We start from the raw sequence: 12,103 nt of genomic DNA on the forward strand, positions 1-12,103 counted from the left end.
TGTGCGCTCATCTCTGATGTCTCTTCATCTTCTTAGAAGGACACCAGTTCTTATGGATTAGGATCCTACCCTTATAACCTCAGTTAACCTTAATTACCTCTTTAAAGGCCTCATCTACAAATACAGTCACATAAGGGGGTAGGGCTTCACCGTATGGATTTGGGGAGAAAAAATTCAGTCTTTACATACAGTTTAGAAAAATAATTTTTTTTAAATGTTTATTTATTTTTGAGACAGAGAGAGACAGAGTGCAAGTGGGGGAGGGGCAGAGAGAGAGGGAGACACAGAATCTGAAACAGGCTCCAGGCTCTGAGCGGTCAACACAGAGCCCGACGCGGGGCTCGAACCCATGGACTGTGAGATCATGACCTGAGCCGAAGTCGGACGCTCAACCGACTGAGCCACCCAGGCGCCCCTAGAAAAATCATTTTAACACACTCTACCCATTAGTCAATGGATGAATGAATGGTAGAATGTAAAATTTATATAAAGAGGCCATTAAAAATACACTTTGAGATTTTTTGGTCTCCCTTTGTTTTTGCTTCATTGTAGGCATTCTATTGGTTGGATTCAGATTTGGAAAACATACAAAGTTCAAATTAAAAACAAAAAATCACCCACATTCCTATCTCCCATCAAAAAAATTAACATCTGACATATTTCCTTCCAGTCATTTTTCTCTGCTACACAAGAATTTCTTTTATGGATCCAATCATATTATATGTACATCTTGTATCTACATTTTTCCTACATTTTATCATTTTATTGCTCCTCAATTAAAAAAAATTTTAGTGTTTATTTATTTTTGAGAAAGAGAGCGTGAGGGGAGCAGGGGCAGAGAGAGAGAGGGAGACACAGAATCCGAAGCAGGTTCCAGGCTCTGAGCTGTCAGCACAGCCCAACACGGGGCCTGAACTCATGAACCATGAGACAGTGGCCTGAGCAGAAGTTGGATGCTTAACCGACTGAGCCACCTGGGCGTCCCTATTGTTCCTCAATTTTAAAGGAAAGACAATACATCCACGGTCTAATTGTCTGATGTTTTATTTTATGAGCTCCTACACCAACTATTGGCCTGTGAATATTTTCTTGAACATCTGGCTTCCTAAAACTTTTCCTTTTTATACCATTTCCTTCTCCTCCCTTGTCGTGCAAATTTTCAGCTTTCTTTTAGGCCAATTTCAAGCCCCCTTGAGTAAAGGCTTCCCCAGCATGTCTGGGGCATAATAAGCTGGGCTTCCTTTGGATTTGTATCACATGCTTTCTATATTATTTGCTTAATCCTGTTCTTCGTATGGTAGATCTTGAACCACTGTCATGCTGTGTTTTTTTGTTTTAAGCCTTTACTTCCCAAATGACTGCAAGCCTCTTGAGTACAAGGACAGCATCTTATATGCCTCATATGCTATGGACACTTGTTCTCACTGATCGATTGGCTGGTTGATTGATTGGCTTGCTGCTTTTGGTTTGCTGTTTTCTGAAAAATGAAGACTCGAGGCCCAGTTGTCTGTGGAAATAACTTTTCCCCCTACTTATCCTTTGGAGGGTACTGGTTTGTGGCATTTCCGCAGCAGGACTAAATTGGATGTATTGTGTTCCTTTGTGCTATCCTGATTTTCCTGCTCTGTGTGCCTCGACAGCAGGATAGTTCTATTATGGTATATCTTATTGTGTTTTTATAATGGTTTAATTACTGTGTATGGGCTTCTAACTGAGAACTGGGGAGAGGGTAAATTCTCTAAATAAAATGTGCTATTATCAGTGACATTAATATGCTGCCAGGTTCAGCTGTGTCTCCATTGCAAAGACTCACATTAAAATTCAAAGTGTTGCCAAATATATGTTATAGGTAAAGAATCTATTTTAAATTCCTTTAGAGGGTGAATTAAGCTGCAGTCAAAACATGTCCCAGAAAGAGGAACTTTGATGTTCTGATGAGCTCTCTACTCTATGCCAGTCTATCCAAAGATGTTTTCTGTCTGTGCAGTAGAAAACAGCACGGTTCAATGCCCAGAGACATCTAGAAAGAAGGTATTCTTTATGTTTAATCTGGCCAAAAAGCCCCATAGATGATCATTACTAAACCAAACTTATCAGTATTTAAAATGTACACAAAACTGTATTTGGCTCATTAGAATGGGTGTAATACATTGCTATAAATGGCTAACAGACCAACCCCAAATGACTTTCAATATTTATTTATTTTTAATGTTTACATATTTATTTTTCAGAAAGAGAGACATAGAGCGTGAGCAGGGGAGGGACAGAAAGAGAAGGAGACAGAGAATCCCAAGCAGGCGCCACACTGACAGCACAGAGCCCGATGCGGGACCTGAACCCACAAACTGTGAGATCATGACCTGAACTGAAGTCAGATGCTTAACCAACTGAGCCACCCAGGTGCCCCACCAAAGGACTTTCAATATTTAAAACTGGGGTGGGGGAGAAAAGAGGGAAATGGGGGACGGCAGGAGGAAAGCAGGCAGGAAGGCAGGCAGGCAGGAAGGAAGGGGCCCATATATATGCATATATCCATAATGTCAGAGAAATCTGCCATTTTGTTAGCTTTTCCTTTGAAACTTCATTAAATTTAAATTACAGGTCACATGAACCATAATAAGTACAATCAGCAAAGTGAAGGGCATCATTTTTTATATTGCTGTTTTGATACAACTATTATGGTGAAAGAATAATTTGTCATGTTTAAAAATCTTTCAGTTTTTTTTTTTAATTAAAAAAATTTTTTTTTCATGTTTTTATTTATTTTTGAGACAGAGAGAGACAGAGCATGAGCGGGGAAGGGGCAGAGAGAGAGGGAGACACAGAATCCGAAGCAGGCTCCAGGCTCTGAGCTGTCAGCACAGAGCCCGACGCGGGGCTTGAACTCACAGACTGTGAGATCGTGATCTGAGCTGAAGTCAACGCTTAACCAACTGAGCCACCCAGGCGCCCCTCAGCTTTTATTTTAAACAGTGAACGGGAAAGCAAATAACCTCGTCCCTCCCGACAGACCATCCGTTCCATCACCCTTGAAACTCAGACTCCCACTCCCATTCAAAGACAGAGGAGTTTCAGGAAGGGGATAAGTGGGGCACACGTTACCGGCTTGAAAAAAGGACGCATCCGATGCCATCCTTTTGTGCAAGTCACAGTGGAATGCCATTTCTGGACCCTAGTCTGAATAGGAACGTTGAAATGATCGCTCTGATAATTTTGTGGCAAGAACAAAAAGTCATTTCACTTACCTATGTCCATGCTGAGAGTCATGCGTGCAGGATTTTTGCCAGTCGGTTGCTTCAGCCCTTTCCAGGTGCAGACATCAACCAGATGTTCCCGTGTTCTCATGGGGCCGGCCTACACGAGAGTGACAGGAAGGTGACGATGCAGGGCAGCAGGAGTGAAGAAGGGAAAAAGCAGTGGCTTAGCAAGGGTGGCCGGGCCAGGGCCAGAGCAGCGTGTCTGCACCTCCTCTCCCTAAACAGGAGCTGGAAGGAGGATAAACCCACAAGGAAAGAGGCCTGTGGTCCTGTCAGGGAAGGCCGATTAAAGTACTTGGCTTGGGTGCAAAATTTAAGGGGTGCCCCAAACTCAGCAATCGAGACAAACGTCTTTTTTTTTAGTAATGTTTTCTAAAAAAGCAAAATCAATGCAAAGACTCCACAATAAACAGATTATCAAACTTTTGGATAGATCCAGCCCTGCATTTATACTACCCTGCCTCATTGGTCTCATTCCAACTCCAGCCCTGGGTCTCCTGGTCCACCTTCAACAAATTGAAAAAGATAGTCTCTCAGTAAAGAAATAAAATGAAAAACTCTGAAAGGTCATCTTTGCAGTGCTCACATAGACTGTCCTTGACTCTGTGCCTGAGGGAAAGGCCCCAATGGCTGAGAAAAGAGGTAGAAACAGAGACAGAAGACCTCAGTAAGAGTTAGCAGGAGATGAGAGGATGGGTAGACCCAAGGACCTAAGCACAGTTTCAAATCTGACTTAGGAAACAGAATGGATTGGTGCTGAATTAAGACTCCAGAAGCAAGAACGTGCGTTGTGGGGGAACCCTAGTCTTCCAGACTCTTAGAATATATGCATCTCTTACTGGGCTCAGTCCACACCTCAAATCACCTAGCTATTTGGGATTTTGCTAATCCCCCATGTCCTAGACCATATGATCAACAAACCTTTCCTGGGGAAAAAGTAATAATGAAAGGAAAGAGAAAGAAGAGAAAACGAGGACAGGTGGAAAGTAACTGTGGCTGCCTGTCACCACTGACACTAACTTGGAAATTAGGTAAGTAATATGAATTTAATACACAATGGATCAATATCAACAGCATTCAAAGTCAACCTTGAAGTGAAAATATATCTCAGGAGAGCAAGATTTAATTGTACCTCTAGTGTGTGTGTGTGAGTGTGTGTGTGTGTGTGTGTGTGTGTGTGTGTGTGTGTGTAGCTTATGAATGACAAACATTCTCTTCTTGACCAAACTGTCTCTTCTCAGGCTCCTCTGAGTAATTTCAGCTGGGTCTGACTTTTGAGCTTCCGTGTTCCTCTGTGCATTGTCCAGTTTTAGGAGGAGTCCTGAGAAGTCAGTTTAACCGGAACCCCCCCATCCTCAATATCTGATCACCTCAATATCTGATTGTGTTCCTCATCGCCCACCGTTCCCCAGGTGACGTCTGGTCATTTGGCCTGCCTTCAGCAAGAATCCTGTTAGGTCAGCCTACCCAGAATCCCCCCTGACCGCTGATGTTCCCTCTTAGTAATTTTCCATCCTCCAACCCCCAGCCCAGTCTTTGACTATAAATTCCCACTTGCCGAGTTGAGTCCAATCTCTCTCCCCCAGCACTAGAACCCATTTCAGTGGTCCCCACACCCATTGCAAACACCCCTCGGGTAAAGTCTTTAACAAGCATCATTGAATAATTTTTTCCTTTGCATGAACCTGGGCTGGTCTGTATGGAAAAGACAGCTTTGCTGGAGGGCATCAAAAGAGGGAACGTTATTTCTTTACAACCTGTCGCACAGTAAGCAGGAGGAAAGCACTCATGGATCTAAATGACAAGTCTGGGCAAACAAATAAAAGAAGTTTTGTTTAGGTGACTTATGTCTTGGATTTCTATTGTTATAGTAATAGGAGTTTTGAAAAAAGTTACAAATATGTCGATAATAAGAAGGCTTGGTCAGCAATGGAAGCATAGGAGAAGGAGGTTAACAGGCAAACACAGGTGCAACCGATAAGAAACAGTGCCTTAGTCACTCTTTCTGCATAATAAGTAAACTAACCCATAAAAAAATAAACTAACCCAAAACTTAACGGCCTAAAACAACACCTATGTTATCATGCTCATGGATTCTTTTTTTTTTTTTTGAGGTTTATTCATTTTTGAGAGAGAGCGCATGAACGGGGGACAGAGGATCCAAAGGGGTCTCTGTGCCGACAGCAGCAAGCCCGACGCGGGGCTCAAACTCACAAACCGTAAGATCATGACCTGAGCCGAAGTCAGATGCTCAACGGGCTGAACCACCCAGGCACCCCACGCTCATGGATTGTGTGGGGCAAGTATTTGGACTGCGCACAACAGGGACAGCTTGTCTTTGCTCCATGAGGTGCGGGACATCAGCTGGGAAGACCTGAACGTCGGGGCTGCCTCCACGGCCGGGAACTGGAATCGTCTGGAGGCTCCTTCTCGTACACTTTGCCTATAAGGAGGGTGAGGGTGGTTACATTTCTCGTTGTTCTTGAAGAAAATGGCTGTTCTGTTTTAAGCATCATTCTCTCCAGAAGACTGTCAGCGTGCATCACTGTGGTGCCCCTTCCCAGGCCTGAACGTCACATCCATCCAGTCAAGGACACAAGGCTTAGGCCAACCCCTGGCCCAAGTCAATTTGCCACCATCAACATCTCCCTGTGGGGCTGGCTGGAGACACCAGCTGACCTACCCCAACCATGAGCCTTGACATTGCTGGACACCATGTGAGTGATTTTTTTTTTCCTTCTGAAACCAAGAATAAAGTGAAGGGGTAGAAATCAAAACAGAGAGGAAGCTATGAATCAAAACTGAAACCTAAGGAAAAGGGACAGAGGCATTGCCTGGAAGAAAAAAGGCAGCAAAGAGTAAACGAATAAAATGATGTCCCAGTGATGGGACAGCTCATGAGGTTTTTTCCGACATAGCCCATGGTGACCCACTCTGCACCACTGCTTTTAGCCTGTGGAACAGTCCCACCACCGCCAGCTGCCTCCATCGCACCTTCCTGACTTCAGAGCGGAAGGTCCCAGCGAGGCGTGAACCTCGTGGATGGAGCACATTGCTCGTGGCATCAAACAACCCAGGAGCAGCCCCTGCAGGGTCTCCGGCCACTAGGTTTACCGCACAGCGACCCTTGCCCCGCTCCACAGGTGCATTATTTAGTTATCAAAGACGTACACAGGACTGAGTCCATACTGGGCAGTGGCCTGAGTGCTTTGCGAATATTAGCTCAGTTAATCCTCGCAACCAGCTGGGAGGAGGAGCATTATTGTTATTTGTATCTTCCAGATGAGGAAGCTGAGACAGATGAGATCATTTATTGTCCAGATGCACCCAGACAGGAGGCGGTAAGGCCAGGATTCAAACCCAAGCCAGCGGCTCCAGATTCCCTCCCTGCAGCCCACGGTCTGTCCTCCCCCTGCCCCACCCCAACCATCTGCCTCTTCTGTTCCTGCTTTTAAGTCCCAGAGCAGAACGCCCAGGGTCACTGTGGCAGTTTGCAAATCTTGCTAGGGGACTGGGAACTCTTTCTGCTGTGTTCTTAAGATTCCAGTCCTCATAGACGACCATGACCTCTGGTTGTGGGCATGTGGGTAAGATGGGGTGGGGGCAGGAGTAGGGCAGCCGGATAAAATACAGAATGCCTCGTTCAATTTGAATGACCAACAAATACCTTTCTTTAGTACAAGTTATGTGTCATGCAGTATTTGAAACATTCTTACACTAAAAAAAAAATACGTTCGTTATTTACATTCTGATTTAACTGGGCATTTTGTATTTTTCTTTTCTAAATCTGGCAATCCCAAATGTGGGCTCCTGCGAATCTCTAAAATGCTGGGTGAGGACACAACTAGGAGGGCAGGTGGGCTCAGCATTGGGATGCAGGTGGTGGCCAGCGCTCTGGGGAACCTGGGGAGCTGACCCCTATGCTAAAAGAGGCAGTTTCCCCTGGCCCAGACAGAGGCGGTCCTCCGGCCACGACAGGGCACAGGACAAAAATCAAAGTGAGCTCCCACGTCCCACCGTGCTGTTCCATAGGCTTGTGCCTTACCCTTTGTGAGCAGCTCCCGTGCCCCACAGCTGTGTATTTTGAAAAATGTCAGGCCTGTGGCAAAGTTGCCATAATAATACAACAGATATTCATTTTGTCACATCTCCACATACATGTGCATGCGTGTGCACAGAAGCACACGTGTGTGTTCATCTGTTTGAGGAACCATTTGAGAGTTCGTGGCAGATGTTGAGACATTTCATCCCTAAATACTTCCACGTGTACCTCCTAGGAACAAGGGCATTGTCCTACGTAGCCGCAACACCATGACCACACTCAGGAAATGTACCATTAACGCCATTCCATTAGCTTATATAAAGTCCACACTCAAATTCCTCCCATTGTCCCAATAACGTGTGTGTGTTTATATGTACACAAATATACATATACATAATGTCACATTAATATATAATATGTCACATATATTTGTGTATTTATACACTATATATTTGTGTATATGCATATACACAAATATATATGCATGACGTATAGGTACACGCAATTGGAGGAATTTGCATATGGACTTTGTATATGTATATATACATACATACACGCCTTATTAATATATATTACTAATTTAACACAATAAAATTTTATTCATTTTTGTTTTTGATCCAAGATCAATCAAGGATCCCAAACACTTAACTGTGCATTCCTTGAGTTCCCTTTAATCCAGAACAACGTTTTCAGTGTGCCTACCACATGCCAGACAGAGTGCAAGTGGCTTGGCATATCTTATCTAATTTCATCCCTGTGGAGTAGAGGGTTATCTCCTTTCACAAACAAGGAAACTGAAGCTTACTCATGTTAAGTAACTTAGCCAGGGTCACGTGGATAGTCAACGCCGTGGCCAGTATTTGAACCCAACCCCGACTGCAAAGGCCACCCCCTGTTCTTTATACGGCGCTGAGCTCTGTCTTCAGGAGGTGATACTGAAAGTGTGATACTGACGTTGGAACCTGAGAACTATTCCAGGTGGTGAGAGCAAGTTCCACGGAATACACAATACTTGAAGAGAGAAGCTGGTCAGCTTAGCTAGGGAGACAGTGTAGAGTCAAGTTCAGGAAGTCACAGAGACCTGGGTTCAGGGGTGGATCCCTCTGTTTCCCAGCTACGTCGCCTTCACTTCCTAGAACCTCCTCCCCGACCCGTCACATGAGAGGGACCATAGTGACCTCATCAGATTCTTGTGGGACTCTATTAAATATTCACGTTAAGTTCCTAGCCCTTAGCTGACCCGGCACACGCCAGGCCCTCGATAAAGGGCAGTTACTACTCTTACAAGGTGAGGCATTGCCCGACGGCTGCCACCCACAGAAGCCCCAGCAAGGAGCAGCTGTGCCAGCAGCTAGGAGCCACCAAGACGAAGAGGAATGGGATTCACTGATTTTGAACATTCACGCGTGTGGGTTCCGCCACAGGAGGAGGGGGACGGCTGTGGGGAATTGGGGGATTCAGTCCGCATTGCTGGAAATGGTGAGATGAGCCCCCCGTTCCTGACCAGAGCTCCCTTCCGGAGGAGCAGACAGGGAGGGAGGTCAGGTGGGGACATCCTATCGCAGGAGGGCTCCTGCCCAGCCTCACTAGAGAGGCCGAGGGTCTCCTCATGTCTCCAGCATCCCCGGTGACCTCCCCAGAGTATGGAAGCCCAGTGTCTTTGGGGCAGGTGGGAGGGGGCTGAATTGTGTTCCCCTCAAAATTCACATGTTGAAGCCCTAGTCTCAGTACCTCAGACTGTGACTAAATTTGGACATGGGGCCTTTAAAGTGATGATTAAGTTAAAATGGGGCCTTTCGGAGGGGGGCCCTGACGCAGTCTGATCTGTGTCCTTACAAGAGGAGATTAGCTCCCAGGGAAGGCCGCGTGAGCACATGGGGAGAAGAAGGTCACCCACAAGCCGAGTGTGGGCAGGGGGGACCTCAGAAGAAACCACACCTGCCAGCACCTTGATTTGGCACTCCTGGGCCTCCAGGACTGTGACAAAATCCATTTTCACTGTTTAAGCACCCAGCCTGTGGTACTTTGTTATAGCAGGCCTGCCTAACTAATACACAGATCCTCGTGTTCACAGAGGCAGGGGGGCCTAGTGAAAGGAAGAGACAGCTAGACAGAGATTTGGGCATGGCCTTCGGGCAGGAACGCCCAGGGCTTCTCTGCTCTGCAGAGAGGTAGGGGGCATTGCACCAGGTCCCTGAGCCAAGACTCAAGAAGCGGAGGTTTTTACCTCTCTCGGCTACCCCCCTGCCCCCACCAACCCTACCGGGCAGAAGCAAGGGGTAGGCCGGCTTGCAGACTGCCCGTAGGCAAGTCCTCAGCCTGGCTCACGACTCCTCTGCGAAATGAGAGCATGCAATTCACCGATTCTTCAGACTTGTCATCTGACATCCTAGGGTTCCTGCAGCTGGGAAGGGGAGTGAGCTGGTTGTCGTATGGACAAGGCGGTTCGGTAGTTTGAATGCGCCATCATTTCTGGGGAGAACCGGGCATGTGCTGCGTGAGAGCCAATGAACTGGACAACTGGAGCCAGGCTCTGCGCATGGCATGAGTCGGCTCTCTCTTTCTCCGAGGAAAAAGTTGCTTGACAAGTCAGGGCCATACTGGGGCCAGCCGCAGGGTCGCTGTTCTCCTGGACGCTGGGCCCATCTGATTGTGTGACACTGGCAGTGTGGAGTGACCTCTTCTTTGTCACAGAGAGCCACATGGCCTCAGGGGACACGGAGAGCCTAGCCTCTCCAGGGACGCTGCCAGGCCACCCAGGAAGCCAGAATGTTAAAAAGCTGCTACACGAGACCAGGACAGCAGTGACAGCGACAGCCACACACGCTTCAGCGCGAGCAGAGACCGGCTCCCCATCTCCCTTGAGGGGGCAGCAATGTTATATGGTCCCGGCCTCCTGCCCACACCCATTTCCTCAGGACGGAGGAGGCCCTCCCTCCACGATCACAGAGCACTTCCCGGCCTCACTCCGGCCAGTGCCGCCTCGGACTACGGGCTCAGGGTGGTAGGGCGGGCAGCTTCGCTGTGATTCTCTAGCAAGTAACTAAGAGTTGATTTTTATTTCAATAAAGCCCATTGTCAGGCTTCAAAAGACGCAGGAAACCCCACATGTCTAAGACCGTCTCTCCGATCTCTGGTTTACTATTAACCACTTATCTCTCTCACACCTCGGACCATCCTGTGTCAAGGGGGTGTGACCTGGGTAGAATTAGTCTCCCCGGAGAGTCAGGAAAATGAGTCACCGAACACTGATATGGTTTATCCAGTGACACAGGGCACAACCAAACCTGAGTAGGACTCAGATGGCATCTCCAAACCCGTGAGTCAAGGTTCCTGCTCCCATAGGAGGTACGTGTTTGGCCTATTTTCTCCTGAAGTTTTTATCATATTATTGCATTTAAAAAAAATTTTTTTTAGGGGCGCCTGGGTGGCGCAGTCGGTTGAACGTCTGACTTCAGCTAGATCACCATCTCGCTGTCTGTGAGTTCAAGCCCCGCATCGGCTCTGGGCTGATGGCTCAGAGCCTGGAGCCTGTTTCCAATTCTGTGTCTCCCTCTCTCTCTGCCCCTCCCCCGTTCATGCTCTGTCTCTCTCTGTCCCCAAAATAAATAAAAACGTTGAAAAAAAAATTTTTTTTTTAATTTTTTTTAATGTTTATTTTTATTTTTGAGACAGAGAGAGACAGAGCATGAGCAGGGGAGGGGCAGACAGAGAGGGAGACAGAGAATCCGAAGCAGGCTCCAGGCTCCGAGCTGTCAGCCCGGAACCCGACGCGGGGCTTGAACCCACGAACCATGAGATCGTGACCTGAGCCGAAGTGGGACGCTCAAAAGACTGAGCCACCCAGGCGCCCCCATATGATTGCCTTTTATTTTTTCATTATTTGTCATTTCATCATCCAAAACCTTTTATTAAAAATACATTGCATTTTTTAAATTTTATTACCCAAGACACTGTATCTGTTCCACGTGACCAATAAAATGTACATGTTCAAATAATTGAGAAATTATTCCCCATTTTTCCTTGTGCAATCGATGTGCATCTGGATGGGTGGCACCGGGCACACTTAAAATAAGGAGAAATAAATAGCTCTGAGATGTGACAACATATGTATTTGCTCAAGAGTGAATGGCGCAGATCTGCGTTTCATTTTTACAGCATTTCATCAGACATATGGTAAACCATGCTAGGTGATTTTTATTTAAAAAGTCAGCCATGCCAAATGCAGAACTGAAAGGCACATGCAGACAGTCAGACATCCTGGGCTCCGTGGGAACAAGATCATTCCCATTCCTGGGGATGTCATTACTGATATCTGAAGGGCAATCTGAAGTTTTCAGAGGGATTGCCAGTTTCTGATACGTAGCTTCATGAGCTTGGTGAAAAGTAGAGGTCCCAGCTGCCTCCGTTTAACACCCCGCCCTTCGGAGCTCAAGGCTGCAGGTAAAATGATCCCAGGTTGAGAGCCCCGAATTGCCTCTTCCGCTCACATCCCCCCCTCCCCCGCATCCCTTTTTCATAAGCTGCTTTTGCCAAGGAAACCAAGAGTGGGTGTCCCAGGTGGATAATTGACGATTTTAGCATCTTTCCCAGCTCCTCATTTTCCCTTTTAGTTTCCTGATTAGGTCTCAGATGAGCCTATTTGCCTGCGGGGCTGCAGAAGTGTCTGTGAAGCAAGTGTGGGAAGAGGGAGGGCCTGCTGGCACCTTCCCTGCACAGACCTGAGACGACAAGCGCCTTCTCCCGGACTGGAAACCCCTGAGGTCGGGAAATCCTGCGGGCGTCCAGCACAGCCAAGTGCCTT

At 46.9% G+C, this 12,103-nt stretch overlaps 1 long non-coding RNA gene across 5 annotated transcripts in view; it reads right to left on the bottom strand.

The window, feature by feature from the left end:
- Positions 1 to 12,103, bottom strand: part of LOC125175606 (uncharacterized) — a 403,243-nt gene that overhangs the window by 85,373 nt on the left and 305,767 nt on the right. For all 5 annotated transcript variants that reach the window (XR_007155898.1, XR_007155895.1, XR_007155894.1 and 2 more), the window contains one exon: positions 3,246 to 3,354. This is a non-coding gene — a long non-coding RNA (uncharacterized LOC125175606). The remainder of the gene's footprint in view (positions 1 to 3,245; positions 3,355 to 12,103) is intronic.

The sequence above is a fragment of the Prionailurus viverrinus genome, chromosome A1, assembly GCF_022837055.1.
Source record: "Prionailurus viverrinus isolate Anna chromosome A1, UM_Priviv_1.0, whole genome shotgun sequence".
Classification (NCBI taxonomy): domain Eukaryota; kingdom Metazoa; phylum Chordata; class Mammalia; order Carnivora; family Felidae; genus Prionailurus; species Prionailurus viverrinus.